Raw genomic sequence first — 21,238 nt, forward strand, 5'->3', positions numbered from 1 at the left:
TCTCCTTATCAGGGACACAAAATGCAATTAAAACTAACAGGGGTTCTAATTCCTATCCACTCTGTACAAAACTAAAAAAAATGAAGATGTACCTTTATTTTTACATTAATGTATCATCAGTCAGCTCAATATATAACAACATGGGAACAGCTGAGACGAATATTGCAATCTGGCTGCCATATAAAATGGGGACCTAGGAATAGATGCTTTATCCTACCCAAAGCTCTGCAGAGCCTCCGGGTTACAAGACTCTGACCAGGACTTATAAAAGATACTGAGAAATAAAAAGATTGTTACCATGTGTATGTGAGAAACCTAGGTGACACATACACACTATCCAGACACCTGCCAGCTGCCAGTCATTGCCTCACAACATATATATTGGTATACTCCAATACAAAAGTGTTCTTTGTTGTCAGTCAGCAGTTTCCAAAACATTTTATATTTTGATATTTTTGTATTTTATTTTCAATAAACTTCCTGCAATTTCCCTTTCATCTTTATGTGGCTTTCTCTTGAAGCAATTCGGCTTTGACCCTTTCCTACAACTTTTGTTATTAGTGATTTCAGATTTCCCTTATAACATGAAAGAAAAAAAAAAAAACTGAAAAACTGACGTTATAGGTTGCCACACAGATAAAGGAAATGAGTACTCAAAGAAAATGTATAAAAAAAATACAAAAGTTTATTCACGATACAAATCTACTAAAATCAATTTAAAAACATCAAACACTTATCATAAGTGTGAAATATTCAACAATGGGGTAGTAGTGCTCCAGATAGCAAGCAATTGAGCTGCAAGTTTGAAAACGATAGATGCTGTAGGAGTGGGGGCACTTGTTAAGTGCTTGCTGCAACGATAGCACAGTAAATTTTCTTAAAAGTAATGATATTTATGTAATCAAACATAAATGAATAAAACACATGTACAACAATGTGTTATCGTTCCTGTAATGCGAGAACATTATCATTTATCACACTTATATTTCCAACATGTTTCGCTGCTTCAGCTTCTTCCAGAAAAAGTGTGATGGTCTTACTGATAAAATAAATTTAATTGAGAGACTCAAAATCAAACATTATGCAATTTAACCATACTATTCACATGCTCAATAACATCTACAAAGAATGAGAGCACAGCTACAGTGGCCAGTAGAGATGGAAGAACTTCCGACGGGACGTTTCGCAAACGAGAACCGCGAACGCGGCCAAAAGTTTGCGGACCGCAAAGTTCGCCACGGGCCCCATTGACTTCAATGGCAGGTGAACATTAAAAACCTACAGGTCATATTTTCAGCCCCAAAATACTTACTAGCTGTGCACACATAGTCCCACCACATGGCCACTGACATAACAAAAGTATGAAGTGAATCTGGGATCGACAACGACAATAATTCTTTTTTAATCTGTGAAATTTTGACAATTCAGGACTCAGGAGTGCATGAAGGCAATGGAGGAGAGGAAAGGTCAGGGTAGGCTATGAAGAGGGTGCAGAAGATGATCACAAGCACCGTGATAGAGAGCACTGACACCAGAGCCGAGATAGAGAGCACTTACACCAACACCGAGACAGAGAGAGAGCACTGACACCAGCACCGAGATAGAGAGCACTGACACCACACCAGCACCGAGATAGAGAGCACTGACACCAGCACCGAGACAGAGAGAGAGCACTGACACCAGCACCGAGATAAAGAGCACTGACACCACACCAGCACCAAGATAGAGAGCACTGACACCACACCAGCACCGAGATAGAGAGCACTGACACCACACCAGCACCGAGATAGAGAGCACTGACACCAACACCGAGATAGAGAGCACTGACACCAGCACTGAGATAGAGAGCACTGACACCAGCACCGAGATAAAGAGAGAGCACTGACACCAGCACCAAGATAGAGAGCACTGACGCCAGCACCATGATAGAGAGCACTGACACCAGCACCGTGATAGAAAGCACGGACACCAGCACCGTGATAGAAAGCACTGACACCACACCAGCACAGAGATAGAGAGCATTGAGACCACACCAGCACAGAGATAGAGAGAGAGCACTGACACCAGCACCGAGATAGAGAGCACTGACAGCAGCACTGATACCAGAAACTCGCTTCGGACCCAAAAATATGACACCTCTCAACCTCTTCAAACAGGAGGGTACGGGCATTTAGTACGGTGTGCTTTTTTTTGTACAAGAGAGTGAGCCAAAGGTAGAAAAAAGGTCTGTGTGCTCGATTAAATAAATTGTTTATAGAGTTATGCATATACATGGTCTACTGGTCACATGTGTTGAATCCCCCCTAGATCCATGCCTCATTTATTTTTAGAAATGTGAGGTAGTCAATACTGTCGTGAGCTAAGTGAGTGCGCTTATCGGTCACGATCCCCCTGCTGCGCTGAACGTCCTTGCGGACAGGAAACTGGACGAGGGGCAAGCTACTGATTTGCAGACTGTCCCTCAGTCCCTACACTGATAAAAGACTGCTGCAGAAATGAGCAGTAATCTGCAGCACAGTAGTGCACCACAACCCTATATGTTGTACACCTATACTAGTCCTTAAAATGACCTTTGCGGACCTAGTAGCTAGTAATTTGCAGACTGTCCCTTCTCCATACACTGATAAAAGACAGTTGCAGAAACGAGCAGTAATCTGCAGCACAGCACTGCACTACAACCCTATATATTGTACACCTATACCAGTCCTTAAAAGGACCTTTGTGGACCTAGTAGCTAGTGATTTGCAGACTGTCCCTCAGTCCCTACACTGACAAAAGACAGCTGCAGAATCGGGCAGCAGTCAGCAGCAGTGCACCCGCACCCTATATACTGTACATCTATACCAGTCCTTAAAAGGACCTTTGTGGACCTAGTAGTAATAGCTAGCCAGTGATTAAACTGACTGCCCCTGCTCCACACAGCGTCCTGTCCGTACACTGACAAAAAACAGCTGCAATCACCAACACAGCAGTGCACTGAACCCTATATAGTGTACTACACCTATACCAGTCCTTAAAAGGACTTTTGTGGACCTAATAGCTAGTGATTTGTGTCACTACAGTCTCTCCCTGCTCCACACAGCGTCCTGTCCCTACACTGACATAAGACAGAATGTAAAATGGCCAGATCAGGTCTATTTATAAGGTAAGGGGTATGTCCAATTGTCCATGTGCTGAAATGTCGGAATTGGCTGTCCTGTACCCCATGATGGATGTGTCATCATCGGTCAAAGTTCTTTCACACTGTAAACCCATATGTCCGCCGGGCGAACAGCGCTGATAGACCGCCGGTTTGGCGAATCACGAACGTGCAAAATTCGACCACCGGGCGAATAGTTCGGCCATCCCTAATCACCAGGCAAACATCAGTTTCCATATATACAGTGCCTTGCAAAAGTATTCACCCCCCCCCCCCTTGGCTTTTTACCCATTTTGTTACATTACAGCCTTTAGTTCAATGTTTTTTTTAACCTGAATTATATGTGATGGATTAGAACACAATAGTCTAAGTTGGTGAAGTAAAATTAGAAAAATATATACATAAAACTATTTTTCAGAAATAAAAAAATGATAATTGGCATGTGCGTATGTATTCACCCCCTTTGTTATGAAGCCCATAAAAAGCTCTGGTGCAACCAATTACCTTCAGAAGTCACATGATTTGTGAAATTATGTCAAACTGTGTGCAATCTAATTCCGCGTACACACGAGCGGAATGTCCAACAGAAAAAGTCAGAAGGGAGCATTTCATCATATATTCCAATCGTTTGTATGCCCCAACAGACTTTTTTACATCGAAAATTCTGACGGACCTAGAAATAGAACATATTCTAAATATTTCCGATGGAATCAATTCCTATCAGGAAAAACTGCTCGTCTGTATGTAAAATGGCACATTTGAGTTTGCAAAAAAGGCATGTGGGAGACTCCCAAAATGTACAGAGGAAGGTGCTCTGGTCTGATGAGCCTTAAACTAAACTAAAACTAAACTTTTTGGCCATCAAAGAAAATGCTATGTCTGGCACAAACCCAACACATCACATCACCCAAAGAACACCATCCCCACAGTGAAACATGGTGGTGACAGCATCATGCTATGGGGATGTTTTTCAGCAGTTGAGACTGGGAAACTGGTCAGAGTGGAGGGATAGATGGATAGTGCTAAATACAAGGATATTCTTGAGCAAAACCTGAACCACTCGGCTAGGCTAGGCTAGGATGGAGGTTCACCTTCCAGCAGCACAATGACCCCCAAACACACTGCTAAAGCAACACTTGAGTGGTTTAAGGGGAAACATGTAAATATGTTGTAAAATAGAAAATCTGTGGTCAGACTTAAAGAATGCTGTTCACAAGCACAAACCATCCAACTTGAAGGAGCTGGAGCAGTTTTGAAAGGAGGAATGGGCAAAAATCCCAGTGGTAAGATGTGGCAAGCTCATAGAGACTTATCCAAAGCGACTTGAAGCTGTGATAGCCGCAAAAGGTGGCTCTACAATGTATTGACTTTAGGGGGGCGAATAGTTATGCACATTGACTTGTTCTGTTATTTTGTCCTATTTGTTGTTTGCGTCACAATAAAAAAAAATCTTCAAAGTTGTGAGCATGTTCTGTAAATTAATGATGCAAATCCTCAAAACAATCCATGTTAATTCCAGATTGTGAGGCAACAAAACACGAAAAAAATGCCAAGGGGGTGAATACTTTTGCAAGGCACTGTAGCTCCCTACCTCCAGGTTGTACAGGGTAGTGAAGCTAAAAGCAGTGTCCAATAGAGGGGAGTCCGTCCACATGAGCTGTGCACACCAAGGAGGGGGAGGGATTTTCCATCCACAGCCTGATTTCCCACAGAGAGGGATACATAGCCTCAGATGTATGCTGTAAACATATATCAAAGAAGTATAAAGAATGTATCTATACCATTCCCCCTGTCCTTGGTGTGCGCAGCCCATGTGGACAGACTCCCCTTTATTAGAAATTGCTTTTATCTTCACTACGTACACTACTACTATAGGAATTGATGCCTGTCTGATGATTGTAGCTATGCTCTCATTCTTTGTATATGTTATTGAGTGTGTATGGTTATATTGCATAATGTTTGATTTTGAGTCTCTCTGTTTAATTTATTTTATCAGTAAGTCCATCACACTTTTCCTTGAAGAAGTTGAAATGGCAAAACGTGTTGGAAATACAAGAGCGGTGAATGACAATGTTCTCACTTTAGAGGAACGATAACACATTGTTGTACGTGTGCTTTAACCAATTATGTTTGATTAAAGAGGAAGTAAACCCTGATGAATTTACTTCCTCTTTCATTCCCTGCAAAGGTAAAGCATAATGGACTACTATGCATAGCATAGTAGTCCATTATGTGTCACTTGCCTGACACAGGAGCCAGCGATGTCACCGCTGTCCCCTGTAGTCCGTCGCATCCATCTTCTCGGTGGGTCTCACTGCTCCGCCGCTGTCATTCGGTGAAGCCACAATGACGTCACACCCGCGCATGCGCATGGGAGCCGCCATGCGTGGCATATTCGCCGTTGACGGTGCCGTGTTCAGTGCGCCTGTGCGCCGCTGTCTGCGGCGCATGCGCCGTAGACAGCGGTGACTGTCTTTCGGCAAATATCCCCTAAACCGTGTAGGTTTAGGAGATATTTCTTGGACCTACAGGTAAGCCTTAATCTAGGCTTACCTGTAAGTCAAAGTGTGTTGTAAGGGTTTACAACCACTTTAAATAAATGACATTGCTTTTAAGAAAATTTACTATGCTATCATTGTAGCAAGCACCTAGAAAGTCCCGTCCCTCCTACCTTGTCTAAGATTTCCTAATTCTGGGATGTTGGTGCTACAAGTAGTATGAATATAGACATGTTCACATATTTTTTCCAAAAGTTTAAAAATGACTTGCTAGCTATTGCTAGACTTGTCAGGCTTCACAAGTTTGTTGCACAATTGCAGCAAGTCCACATTGCATGACTCCAGATCAACTTTCTTTGCAAACATTCTGCAAGTGGGCTGCAAGTTCTGGTTCAATTATGTTGTGCAATAGTCATCCCACCTCTGGGGTTACTGTGACTTGCAATGCTCTTGCTGTAGTCTCAACACTGCAACTTTGCTCTTGCTAAAGACTTGCCACGCAAATTTGCTACAAATTGGAAATGTGTCAACTAAAATTTGTGCTTCAAGTGCTCTGCAAGTGTACAACTTGCCAGTGAAAATGTGTAATAAGTTAACAAAACTTACATTTCAACACTGTCATAAATTGGCAAGTTATCCTTGCTATCTGGGGTACTTGGACCTAGCCCTTTCATACAGCATGTGTACATACAAGAATGAATAACAAATTTCCAAAAGAATCCAAGTGCTGAGCTTGATCTCTATGTGTTTCGCCAAAAAATGGTTTCAAGAGATAGATAATATATGATCAGGAGTTCAGAATGCTCAGTCCAAACAGAGGGATCTAGACCACCCCATAGGGCAACCATTTTCCCTATATATAAGGAACTACGAGGGACGGTTAGCCATAGCAGCTACTCACATGGGGTCAGTGAGGATATACACTGTTACCAGTTATTAAGAACTATTTTTGGTTACCTAAACACACCCCTTATTACATGAATCCTAATCGCCTTTTATGAGAATTGTTCCATGACCAAATCTCTGACCATTAATAAGAAATGGGGTTTTGGGACTTTGAGTGAGGCACAGGACACGTGTTAGGAGAAATTGTAAAATTGTTTAATAGGCATATAAACAAAGCATTGAACATGAGTATTTTTATCTATACACACAAGGCGATGGCATACAAAAAAGATGAATTCATGTATGTACATGCACGCATCCAAAAATCGCATAGTATCCCATGGAAGTAACTAGTATAAAAAGCCAATGCTTATTGAGTAATGGCTACAAATGGGTCATAGGATGCAAACAAATCACAGTTGAGGTCAAGCTATGTGTTGGAAACATGAAATTGATAGGCTTGACGTGTTTCCTGGCCAGTTGCCACTCATCGGGAGAAAACGCGTAGCGTATCTGAAAAAAATGAAAAAAGGTACTGAATAGGATTTAATGTTTTGCCCAGATAGTGAAAAAGAAGGTAGGGGCAAGGGGAAACAAGATGTGTATTCCTCTGGAATACTTACATATACATAGTTCTAAATAATACCATACCATGTACCATAATAGGTCTAATGGCACTTTGTAAATTTAGCATCCATGGTGGTCTATCCTGATTGCCTCAGGGGTTGATGGATCCAATATGTAATACAAATCTAGAAGATGAATAGGCTGAAAAACACAAATTAAGGGCTTCCATAGCGCAGTCATTTATTAATTCCTCATAAAAGACAATAAAAATCCCACAGTGTATATCGGAATCAAAGACTCACTAAGGTATAAAAGGTGTACCAAGATGGCTGACTTCCCGTGTCATGTGACTTCATCAAGGAGCACCAATGCTTTCAGCTTAATACAGCGTCAGTCCTACAGTTTCATCTATTGTGGGAAGCTCATAAAACGGTAATCAGAGGCCACTGCATAGCATTATCTTCCAACTAAAAAAAGTTACCCACCTAAAGAGAGCTCAACTCAAAACCCAACTATCCAGAGACCCACATTTTTGGAAAATAAATTGCTGCTGAAACCTTTCTTATGCAACCCCCAACTCAAAACTCAAGTTAGAGCCCAAATACAGTAACTAGAATTGGCAATGGTGAAAGTGGTGGAAAAAAATGCTGAATATTTTAAAAGTTTAATAAAGAAGGTAATAAAGCTTATACAATGCTTGCCCGCAAACTTAAAGCAATGGTCCACAAAAACAATGGATCCTGATCACACAAGGTAATGAAATCTCCAGAGGTTTCCATCCATTTTGCTTTCTGTTTGTCAGCTTGTGTGGTACAAACCAGCAACAGATCTTCCTCTCACCCAAATCTTTGCAGACAATGGTGCGATCCTTGCTAATGCCCAATTCCTCCACCATCAGTCGTACAGTCAATCGCCGATCTCATGCCAGCATTTGTAGCACTTAATTGATCATGTCTGGGGTTCTGCTTGTCAAAGGGCCGACCAGAACGTGGCTCATCCTCAGTCATTTCCTTCCCATTGCAAAAGCATTTGAACCAGTCATAAACACATTTTCTGCTTACAGCTTCCGTCCCGTACACTTGCACCAACATTTCATGCGTGTCCAGACATCCCAACCTGCAAAAACTAATTTCAGGGAGGTGGCAAATTAATTTCAAGGAGGAGGGCGTGGCTTAAATTGCGCTACATATTGAGCTTGGCTTAAATGAGGTGAGGCTTTGTGAGTCTAATGCCGCGTACACGCGATCAAACTATCCGGCGGACTTGGTCACCGGGTGATGTCCCCGCCCATTATGATGTCACAGTCCAAGAGGATGCTGGGTCGCGTCAAGTGTTGAGTCAACATCTCAAGGAAGAAGAAGAGAAGAAAAGAAGGCGGCGGCGGCGACAGAAGACCGGGCCGCCGCTAGTAAAAGAGCTGGAAGAAGTAGCGGAGGCCCGGCAAGAAGAACCGAAGAGGGGGACAAGACCCCCGAAGAGGGGGACAAGACCCCCAAAGAGGGGGACAAGACCCCCAAAGTCAGAAGAAGAGGTGGCGACAGAAGACCGGGCCACCGCTAGTAAAAGAGCTAAAGGAAGAAAGCGGAGGCCCGGCAAGAAGAACCAAAGAGGGGGACAAGATCCCTGAAGAGGAGGACAAGACCCCCGAAGTCGGAAGAAGACCCTGCGACAAAGAAGAAAGCCGGGCTCCTCCGCTAGTAAAAGAGCTAGCAAAAGAGCAGAAGATAGCGGAAGGGTCCAGCGAGAAGACCCCCCAAGACAGAAGAAGACCCCCGGAGCTGTGCAATAAATGATTTTACTCATTCACATAGGGTGGGGGGCAGGTATCTGGGGGCCCCCTTATTAAAGGGGGCTCCCGGATTCCAATAAACCCCCCGCTCACAGACCCCGACAACCAACGGCCAGGGTTGTCGGGAAGAGGCCCTTTGTCCTCATCAACATGGGGACAAGGTGCTTTGGGGTGGGGGGCCCCCCTTCCCCAAAGCACCCCCCATGTTGAGGGCACGCGGCCTGGTACGGCTCAGTGGGGGGGGCTCGCTCGTCCCCACCAACTTTCCTAACTGGCCGGGCTGCGTGCTCTGATAAGGGTCTTGGAGGGACCCCCATGCCATTTTTTCAGCGTAGGGCTTCCCTTTAAGTTCATACCAGGTGACGGAGCCAGCGACGTGTCGCTGGCCCCATCACCTTTTTCACAATGATTGGTGTGGGTAGTGGACAGTGTCAGTAGAGCAGTGTGTCAGTAGTTTTTTGTTGTTATTACTTTCTCTATTATTTTTTACAGTTTTGTTGATTATTTTCTTTAAATCCTTTTTTTTTATGTTTTTTCACAGTGCTTCTGGGAAAGGGGTGTGAGTATGTGGTGGTGGTGATGGTGTCAGTAGGGCAGTGGATGGTATCAGTAGTTTTTATTTTTACATATTTTTTTTTTACAATTATTTTTTTTTAATGCTTTTTGGGGGGAGGGGGTTGGGGCAATGGACAGTGCTGGCATGGAAAGGGGTGGTGTCAAGTGTTTTATTTTATAATTTTTTTTATAATTACATTTTTTTATCATTTTTGTTTACAATTTCATTTTTTTTTTATATTTTTTGCATTCTTTTAAATAGAACCCTGACATCTCCCCTTTGAGACAGAGAAAGAGGCTGAGGACAAAGACTCCAAAGTCCCTTTCTCAGCATTCAAGATGAATGGACAGAAGACAGCAGTTCCTGTCCATTCATAAACTGTTTTCACAGGACACAGGAGCGATATTGTTTACTGTGTCCAATTCAGAAAAGGCAGGGGGCAGTAAATGACCGCCCCCTTGCTCCACTCTCCATCCTGACAGATCCCCACAGCTGACGGGAGAGCAGAGGAGGGAAGCTGGCTGTGGGCAATGAGGGGGGGTGGAGGAGGAGGACAGGGAGCTGGAGAAGAAGAGGGGGGGCAGAGGAGGAGGACAGGGATCTGGAGAAGAAGGGGGGGATGAAGGACACGTAAGGAGGGAGAAGGAGGAGGACAGGGAGCTAAAGAAAAAGGGGGTGAAGGACACAGAGGGGAGCTGTAGAAGAACGGGGGAGAAGGATAAGGAGGAGGGCTAGAGGAGGAGGATACTGGGAACAGCCGGGGGAATGATCGGTGCAGCAGGAGGGACAGTGATCACCGATCTCTCTGTATAGCTTTTTAGCTATCAGTCTCGGGAGGGAGAGAAGGAGAAGCAGATGTCCGCTATACAGGGAGACGGTGTTCACAGCTCTTCTTCCTGCTACACCGATCATCCCCCACTGTGAACCAGGAGACCATACAGGATCAGCCCCGAAGCTGGGATATTGGGCAGCACTTGCAGGTGTCTGGGAGCCGCCCCCAAAATGAGGGAAGCTACTGCAACTTGCGGGAGACTTGAGATGTCTGCATGTTCATCACATTTCCATAAATTGTAGTAGAACTTGATGCTCACTCGTTGCCCCATTGAACTGTGACCCTACCTTTTACACTGACTGTGTTTGACTGCCCACAGTAGGTTTACCCTGACTGTCATGTGTACTCCACGCTCTACACATTGACGTGTCTCTGGATAACCATGTGCATGCACCTGGCCCGTGTTGCCCTTGAGATATCGGACCATTCACTAAACTTTATAGACACACCTCATATATATACATATACATACAAACATATACACATACACACACTCTAGAGAAATCAGCACATAAAACCCAAGATCCAACACTCATTGCTGGCTTCTTATCCCTTCCAGTGGGACCTTCCTAAATTAACCCAGACTGATCTGGATTCTCTCAACACATCTATTAACACACAAGAAATAGATCAGGTAATAAAACTACCTACTGGGAAAGCCCTATGTCCAGAGGCTGCGTGTTATCTGTATTATAGAACTTTCAAACAAGTGTTTGCATCTTAGGTAGAAAAACTATACATCCCAACCTTTTCTGACCTCCATGCTTTACTCCCATGTCATCGTTATCCCTAAACCTAATAAAGACCACAAATATGCACTATTTATAGAACCATGGGATTTTTAAATTTGGATTTAAAAATCATTTAACAAACGTCGATGCTATTCTACCTACATTGATCCATTCATATCAGGTGGGCTTTGTCTCCATTCAACAGGCCAGTGATAATATCAGACACACTATTGATCTTCATGATGTACTAAATTGCACCAAAGAAGAACTACTTTTGAACTTCAACACTCAAAAGGCATTTGACCGTCTTAGTTGGCCTTTTATACTATCTACTCTACAGTACAAAGCACAGGTCTCCAATGCCTTTTATAATATTAATAATAATAATAATAATAATTAATAGCTGTACAGTGCTCCTTTTGCATCTATTAAATTCACTCACACCCTTTCACTGCTGTTTCCAGTCCATATCAGCACCAGGCAAGGATTTCCCTTGGCTTTCTCTTACTTGTACTTTGAACCTTTAGCTGCCAATATCTGAACTGCAATGACATTACTGTACTGGTATCTAAATCACATTCAATTTAAACTTTCTATTTTCACTAACAATATTTTATTCCCCTAACAAATCCTTTTCTATTCTTACCCAACTTCCTCAAGGAACTCTCAACATTCTTCTGTCTATCAGCATATAAACACAAGCTAACCAACTAACACACTTTTCACTTTGGAATCATCCTACACTTACCAAAAGATATAATAAAATATTGTGACATTAATTTTTTACGTCCTAAGTTTCCAATTGATATAACTCCAATTACTGCCCACCATTTAATAAATGTAAAAAATATTTTGAGAGTCTGTAAATGTCATGATAGGTAAAATAATCTTGATTAATAATACACTTTTTACTAAACTGGTCTATCACTATGAAATGTTGCCTATTAAGATTTGTTTAAAAGACCACAAAACATTACAAGTTTTACTTAAAGTGGAAGTAAACCCATGGATTTAAACAGTTAAAAAAAAAGGCATGCCGGGAATGCTAACTGCACATTGGCTGTGCTCTCAGCCAAACTATCAAACCATCCAATGGCTGGTGTCATAACGAATCACATGTGCAGCACTATAGCAGTTGAAGATTAAACAGAGGAAAAGATGGCAGCTTCTTTGGCTGAAAACGATAGGGGAGTTTACTTCCATTTTAAAGTGGATGTAAACCCGATTAATTAAATTTGAGCTGGGCACATATATCTGCAGTGTTTTCTTATCTCTCTCTAAAGCACTATGTCCCGTAGCTTTCTCCTGCCACGTTCTTCTGTTATCAGCATGAGAACACCTGGGTTTTGTGTTGGGGAGGATGCTATAAATAGATTATCACAGAGCTGAACGATTCAACAAACAGTTCTGAAAGTCTCTACCTATGAGAAGAGGGGGTGTGTGCCTTTCCTCCAATCATCTGTCTTGATAAAAGATCTCACAACCCTCATGATTCACACCAGAAATGTATTGTCTTATTGCAAAACCAAATATCACTTGTCATCCCTGGCATCACCGATGACCTCTTTCATAAACAGTATACTGTATACCAATATTAAATGCTAGCCTCAAACACAGTTCTTGGTTAGACAACTTTCTATTTCGATTTTGGATATTACCCTAAAGACAAATAGGACATGTCTTCCTTTCACTTAATTACAATCCACTTTTAATCTTCCATCACACTCCTTATTTACTTACTTACAAATTAAACACTACACCCAATTCTTTACTAACAACGTTTTCCAGGTTTACCTTCCTCAAAGACCTACAGTACATTCCAACATCTCATACCAGACATCTATAAACTCCTCAATGATATCTCTACTAACCCTTTTTGCAAACATAAATACATGCCTCAAATGTCAAAGATCTCTAGGTCATTCTCTAGATCTTGTGCAGTGGGAGAATATACAGAATAACACCACTATATCTATATGCACATTATATATATATATAATTGTGGGCACTGATTGGCATCCCTGGTGGTCTAGGAAGGCATATCTGGTGGTGACATCTCTGGCGGTCCCAGTGGCGTCCCTGATAATCGATCAGAGGAACAGCCGATCAGCTCTCCTCTACTCGCGTCTGTCGCGAGTGAGGAAAATCTGATCGCCAGCTCTTTCTGTTTACATTGTGATCAGCTGTGATTGCGCATGGCTGATCAGGTGGTAAAGAGTCTACATCAGAGACTCTTTACAAAGAATTACCGCTCTAAGGTAATGGCTTCTCCCAAAACAGCTGTCTCCACAATCCCACAGGGTGCTGGCTCTGTTTGCAACAGGAACTGAAGTAGAAAAGATGTAGCTGGATAGCCGCACTCCGAATTATTCAACTTTATTTCCAAAATGTAATTAAAATCATAGCATCTAGGCTGGTAAACAGACTAACTGCACAGCCGCTGACATGTTTCACACCGAACACGGTGCTTAGTCATAGCTAATGAGCAGAATATACATACAAAGCTATATACACACACACAAGCAATTAGACAAATGAATAAAATAAGTGTATGACAAGATAGCAATTAAGGAAACACCTGTGAACATCCAAAGTCTGAAGATTAACATTTAAATGGATGAAAGGAAAAAGCCTTTTTCACCTAAAACACCAAAATCAAGCTGACACGTTGAAAGCATACATAATGGTAATAAATGAATGACATGATAAATCTTATCCTTAGGTGAAGAGGTATAGGTGTAACCTAGAGAAATAAAAAATGGCATAAGTAAAAACATTTTTCATTTTGTATGTAAAAAAATTATATGTTTTTTCACACGCATTGGCAGACACACAAAAAAAAAGGAGAGAAAGAAACAAACTCTCAATGTGTGTGCATGCCAATACATGGGGCTCATTGAATGTCAAGCCCACCAGAGAAAAACACAAAAAATATTCCCTAAAAATGACACATCCCAAAAAAGGTTTCATAATAGAAAGATTGCAAATATCTCATTATTGGATGTGTCTACTTAAGTCTTCTCCTATGATACAATGCATAGATATAAAAAATAAAAGTAAATATAGGAATAGACCAAATGAACGATCGATATCGAATGTTCTAAAACCAAGGGCAGGCTCAATGTGAATATCATTATACCGACAGGTATAAGAAGCTGATACAAAAACCCTGTTGATTGATCACACACCCAACATAATATAATAATAATCAGCTGTGTGATTATCAAACGAATGACAAACATGTCTAATAGGATATTAATTAACATAAAAAAAATATATATATATACAGATATTCATGATCACTGCAGAGAAAAATGCTGCAATATATGCATACAGCCCTATTCAAAAAACAGTCTCAATCGAATAATTGGCCTGTCCTCAATGTAAAGCAATTATAATAAATGGAAAATAGTGAATAAACTCTGGCAGAAACATAATAAAATGAGCCCAGCAGAACTAGATGAAAAAATCTGTCAGCACCAGACCGACAACCAGTGAAATGGGAGCCATACATATTAGCTTAGTAAATACTGGGCAATCAATATGTGGAAAATTCACTCATAAAAGAATGAAATGTCCCACTCAAAGTTAACGCCCATAGGCTGCCTCGTATGGAGATGGAATATCCAATAAACCTCCCTTTTGCATAACAGACTAAACCTATCACCCCCTCTTTTAGATAAAGTGACTTTTTCCACCCCCTGAATGCGTACACTTATTTTATTCATTTGTCTAATTGCTTGTGTGTGTGTATATAGCTTTGTATGTATATTCTGCTCATTAGCTATGACTAAGCACCGTGTTCAGTGTGAAACATGTCAGCGGCTGTGCAGTTAGTCTGTTTACCAGCCTAGATGCTATGATTTTAAATACATTTTGGAAATAAAGTTGAATAATTCGGAGTGCGGCTATCCAGCTACATCTTTTCTACATCAGAGACTCTTTACCTAGATCGGTGTTGCAGTGTGTCAGACTGACAAACCACAACAACGATCGCCAAGATGCGCCACCCCCCGGGGGAGCACAGCGGCTTAATATCTTGAAGATGTCATATGGCGCCCGGTCAGGATATTGGCAAGTGGCAAGTGGTTAAGGTAACGCAGTGCCGTATCGCAAAAAATGGCCTGGTCATTCAGGGGGGTAAATCTTCCAGAGGTCAAGTGGTTCAACAAAACTGTCTCAACGGCTTTATGCTTTCAAAACCATCAAAAGGCTGGTGTCATAACTGATCCTACATGCAGCACCATGACAACTACAGATCAAACTTGGACTAAGATGGCAGCTTCCTTGTATGTAAAGCATAGGAATTCCTCTTTAAGTGTATTATGTTATATGGCAGTGTGTTATCATATTTACTGTATACAGTATGTATAAACTGTCAACAAACAGAAAGTTATAGAAAAAAAAATTGGTTAGTCAAAGGTTATTAATTTACATATAGTATGTGATGATATTTTGAAACGGAAGCTAACTAATAAGTAAGAATCATCGCCAAAAAAAAAAAAAAAAGTATTATTTTTTTATTTTTTTTCAGTAACCTTACCATGACATAACAAGCACAGGAAGAGAACTGTTAACTGTATTCTGTTTTAAATGTGTGACGGGAGCATCTGGTTTTCAAAATGAACGAGCAGCCCTTGCAAAATATATTCAAGCATATCAGTAAATATTTGTGTTCCAAGTCTGGAATGACAGCAAAAGTCATAAACAGCACTAAAGGCAGTCTTAATTATTATTGCCATGTTAAACACCAATAAATCAGTATTCCAATGAGCGTTAATGTGTGTGCCCACTCCATTACTATTCACATATTCATTTTCTCATTTCAATGAGCACAAGTCCTTGGATCACAGATCTCCATCATCATTGCATTGTAAGCATGGCTGGTGGATGCTTTCCCTCAGCTCATATTTTCAGGCTGTAGAGTTCTGGATAATTGTGCTGGCTCTCACTGAGAGAGAGTACACCCACTGCTAACTTTCCCTCAGCACAGCACCACCATATTATAAACTGTGACACTCGTTGTACAAGGAAGGAAAATTTGCTGGGAGGATGATTAAAAATGAAAAGCAAAGTCAGCTTTCTTTTTTATGTAAGCCATAACACGTTTATAGAGATGGGCAAATTTCTCAACAGTCACTTGAGCCCATGGGCCAAGAGAATTTCCTAGTAATAATAAATGTAACAGTGAAAAAACAATTGATTTATGGAAAATTTGAAAACTAAATAAATGGACTTTGAAGGCACACTGGTAATTAGTCTAAAAACATTTTTTTATCTAGATGTATTATTCAAATATATAAATAAAGTACATAATTACATATAAACATATATAAAAACAATTAATAAGGTTGACTATTAATATACCCTAGATACATAAATTCTGACACCACATAACACAATGACATAGTATATAACCACATCCAGGAGTGATTGAAACAACAAGTTCCTAATTAGTACTCTCCAGTTTAGACGTGGATATCCAAAGAGCTGTGGGTCCAGATGTGGATCCGGGTATGAGAAATTTAATTAAATTGTTCAATGGCTTGACATGTTGCACGTGAAAACGCTTCCTCAGGAGCAGTAATTTCTAATGAAATATACATAAAAATAAAAAACATAGCATAAGAATAACACAATTACTTAACGTATTATAAAATAAGATTAATTACAAATGACCTAAATGTGTAACCAAAATACCGTTGAGGTCAATTGGCGGTGAGCAAGATTACCCAGAACCCATTAGGTCAGCAGGGGCAGGAAACAAAGCTAGCTGGAGCATAAAAATGTTTGATTGTATCTATATTATTATAATTTGTAGATAGGTTTCTAAGGTAGTCTGCCGAATATTTAAGAATAGCACTGGTAGGCTGCATTTGGTGGGCACTGATAAGGTTGCATTTGGTGGGCACGTGTAGGCTGCAATGATCTTTTCTATCATTTCCGCAGTCTCTGACCATCTCCTGTATCATGTAAAACATAAACGATAGGAAAGATTATAGTGACAACACAACCCTATGAAAAGGGCCCAGTGTTGCAATCGATATAGCTTCACATATTTAACGATAGTGATGGCCGAACGGTTCGCCCGGCGGTCGTTTCGCGGCGAATTTCCGACATTCGCGGTCCGCACGTTCGAACGCCTTTTTCCGTCGTTCGCCGCGGCGGACTTACGTGTTTAATGTATACAAGAACTTTAACCTTTGGTGACACGTTTATCATGTGATACAGGACAGCCAATTGAGACATGACAGCACATGGACACTTGTACATTCCCCCTAACCTATAAATACACCCGATCCGGTGGCCATTTTACATTCTTTCTTCTGTTACGATAGGGACAGGTTCCTGTGTGGAGTAGGGAGAGATAAACCACTAGCTATTTGGTACACAAAAGTTCTTTTCAGGACTGGTATAGGTGTTAGGTGTTGATAGGTTTGCTGTGCTGCTGATTCTTGCAGCAGCCTGAGTGTCTTTTGTTAGTTTAGAGAAAGGGAAAGGACGGTGTATGCTACAGGGACAGCCAGATTAGTCTTTCATCATCATCATCATCATCATCATCATTAGCTGTTACTATCAAGGTCCACAAAAGAGCTGTTCCAGTAACCACTAATCGTTCTCTTTTTTTGCCAATTTGTATAGGGACAGGAAGGAAGCAGTGTTGTCAGGCAGTGAGGGTAATTTTAAAGACTTGCTGTTATTATTAGTTCCACAAAGGTTCTTTTCAGGACTGGTATCAGTGGTACAGTAATAGGCTTGTACATGTATAATATTCTTTCTTCCAAATATAGAAAGGATATTATACTTGACTGCTGCCCTTCTGCTGCAGTCTGCTAAACATTCACAACTCACTTGTTCCACAAAAGTTCTTATAAGGACTGGTAACTTGGTATAGGGTGCTACGGTACATAGGCTTGAGTGCGGTACAGTCTGCTGTTCTGTAAGGACCGCTATCGGTCCACAATAGATAGGGTTGACGTGCACCACTGCTGACCGCTGCCCTATACTGCAGCAGTCCTTCAGCGGTATAGGGACTGACGTACAGTCTGCTAATCACTAACACACAACCTGCTTGTTCCACAAAAGTTCTTATAAGGACTGGTAACTTGGTATAGGGTGCTACGGTACATAGGCTTGAGTGCGGTACAGTCTGCTGTTCTGTAAGGACCGCTATCGGTCCACAATAGATAGGGTTGACGTGCACCACTGCTGACCGCTGCCCTATACTGCAGCAGTCCTTCAGCGGTATAGGGACTGACGTACAGTCTGCTAAACACTAATACACAACCTGCTTGGTCCACAAAAGTTCTTATAAGGACTGGTAACTTGGTATAGGGTGCTACGGTACATAGGCTTGAGTGCGGTACAGTCTGCTGTTCTGTAAGGACCGCTATCGGTCCACAATAGATAGGGTTGACGTGCACCACTGCTGACCGCTGCCCTATACTGCAGCAGTCCTTCAGCGGTATAGGGACTGACGTACAGTCTGCTAATCACTAACACACAACCTGCTTGTTCCACAAAAGTTCTTATAAGGACTGGTAACTTGGTATAGGGTGCTACGGTACATAGGCTTGAGTGCGGTACAGTCTGCTGTTCTGTAAGGACCGCTATCGGTCCACAATAGATAGGGTTGACGTGCACCACTGCTGACCGCTGCCCTATACTGCAGCAGTCCTTCAGCGGTATAGGGACTGACGTACAGTCTGCTAAACACTAATACACAACCTGCTTGGTCCACAAAAGTTCTTATAAGGACTGGTAACTTGGTATAGGGTGCTACGGTACATAGGCTTGAGTGCGGTACAGTCTGCTGTTCTGTAAGGACCGCTATCGGTCCACAATAGATAGGGTTGACGTGCACCACTGCTGACCGCTGCCCTATACTGCAGCAGTCCTTCAGCGGTATAGGGACTGACGTACAGTCTGCTAATCACTAACACACAACCTGCTTGTTCCACAAAAGTTCTTATAAGGACTGGTAACTTGGTATAGGGTGCTACGGTACATAGGCTTGAGTGCGGTACAGTCTGCTGTTCTGTAAGGACCGCTATCGGTCCACAATAGATAGGGTTGACGTGCACCACTGCTGACCGCTGCCCTATACTGCAGCAGTCCTTCATCGGTATAGGGACTAAGAGTTTTGTCACAGGGTCATTTAAAAAATGACAGGCAGAGGAAGAGGCAGGCCCTTCCGCAGGGGTGGTAGGGGTAGGGCAGGAGCAACAGGCTTGAGCCAAAGTGGGAAGTTGCAGAAGGTGCGTTCAATTACTTTAAAGGATGCACCAGACTTGGTTGAGTGGCTCGCTCAGCCTTACTCTTCTGCACCCTCCTCATCCTCTCGATCTGCACCCTCTTCTTCACTCTCTGCTATGTGCACCCCCAAAGACACTACCACCAACAACACGACCACCACCACCACCACCACATACCTTCCGCTTGAGTCACTGGAATTATTTTCCGATCCATATCAAGAGGACATTTCTGATGCGCAGCCACTCTTGGTATTGGATCAGGAAGAGGAGGTAGCAACAAGCGCTACTCAGCAGTCTGACGCCAGTACCCAGATCAGCCCAAGGAGGAGGTTGGTCCCCGGTGTTGCTGCCTACTCCGAGATCTCTACTTATAGCGGTGGGGAAGGTGACGTTGATGATGACGTGTCTAGTGATGTCACGTGGGTGCCCACAAGAGAGGAAGAGGAGGGGAGTTCAGAGGGAGATATGGACCAGCAGATAGGGAGGAGAAGCAGCAATGACTTACATTGCACAGCAGGGACAAAGCAGACTGCAAATGTATCAGGAGCGAGTCATCGACCATGTGCGGTCACATCTGGCGCTCCCAGGACACCGGCACATGGCTCCGCAGTGTGGGCTTTTTTTAACGTGTCCGCTGCTGACAATAGCGTTGCCATCTGCAATCTTTGCAGTCAACGCGTTAGTCGCGGTAAGCCCAATACTCACCTAGGGACGACCGCCTTAAGAAGGCACATGAGCAGCCATCACCGAGCCCAGTGGGAGCAACGGAACACACAAAGCCACACTGCAGGCTCTCACCGTCCAGCCTCGTCTTCTACTTCTCCTTCTCCTCTCTCCTCACAATTGTCCTCCACTCCACCTTCCATCACGCCAAGCTCACATTTTTCTGCAAAAAGGCAGGCTTCCGTGGGCCTAATGTTTGAGCGTAAAAAAATGATGACGCCGGATAACCCTCTTGCCCAACGGTTGGCGGCTGGCTTGTCAGAACTCATAGCCCGCCAACTACTGCCATATAAACTGGTGGACTCGGAGGCCTTTCGCAAATTTGTGGCCATTGGAACACCACAATGGAAGGTCCCAGGAAGGAAGTATTTCTCAGAGAAGGGCATCCCAGAGCTATATGGCCATGTTCAGCGGCAAGTGAATGTATCTCTGGCACACAGTGTCGGTGCCAAGATACATCTGACCACAGACACGTGGTCTAGCAAACACGGGCAGGGAAGGTATATCAGTTTTACTGCCCACTGGGTGAACCTTCTGACGGCCGTCAAGCATGTAACCCGTGGCACCCGTGTAGATTTGGTTTTACCGCCACGGATTGCATGCAGGCCTGACTCTTCTTCTCCTCCTCCTACTCCATCCTCCTCCCTCTCCTCCTCAGCTGCCTCCTCCTTTTCCGCTGCTAGCGTCTCTTCCACTGCACCGCCCAAGCTCCCCAGAACCTATTCCACATGCCAGGTGAGACGTTGCCATGCCGTGCTGCGTCTGTTGTGCCTGGAAGCAAAGAGCCACACTGGCCCGGCACTCCTTTCAGCTTTGCGTTCACAGGCAGATGAGTGGCTAACACCGCTCAATTTGACAGTTGGTAAAGTGGTGTGTGACAACGGTGCCAATCTGCTTAGCGCATTGAAACAGGGCAAAATCACGCACGTGCCGTGCATGGCACACGTCTTAAACTTGGTCGTGCAGCGATTCCTTGTCAAATACCCTGGGGTCCAGGACATCTTGCGGCAGGCAAGGAAAATCTCGGCCCATTTCAGAAGATCTTACACGGCCATGGCTCGCCTTGCTGACATTCAGCGGCGACACCATCTGCCGGTCAGACGTCTTATTTGCGATTGCCCGACGCGATGGAACTCAACCTTCTATATGCTTGATAGGCTGCTCCAGCAGAAACGTGCAGTTAACGTCTACCTGTATGAACTCTGCGAAAGAAACGGTTCTGGGGAGCTGGGTTTTTTTTCACCGCGCCAGTGGCTGCTCATG

Source organism: Lithobates pipiens, unplaced genomic scaffold (assembly GCF_037356315.1).
Source record: "Lithobates pipiens isolate NorthernLeopardFrog02 unplaced genomic scaffold, aLitPip1_a1.2 Scaffold_8, whole genome shotgun sequence".
NCBI classification, from domain to species: domain Eukaryota; kingdom Metazoa; phylum Chordata; class Amphibia; order Anura; family Ranidae; genus Lithobates; species Lithobates pipiens.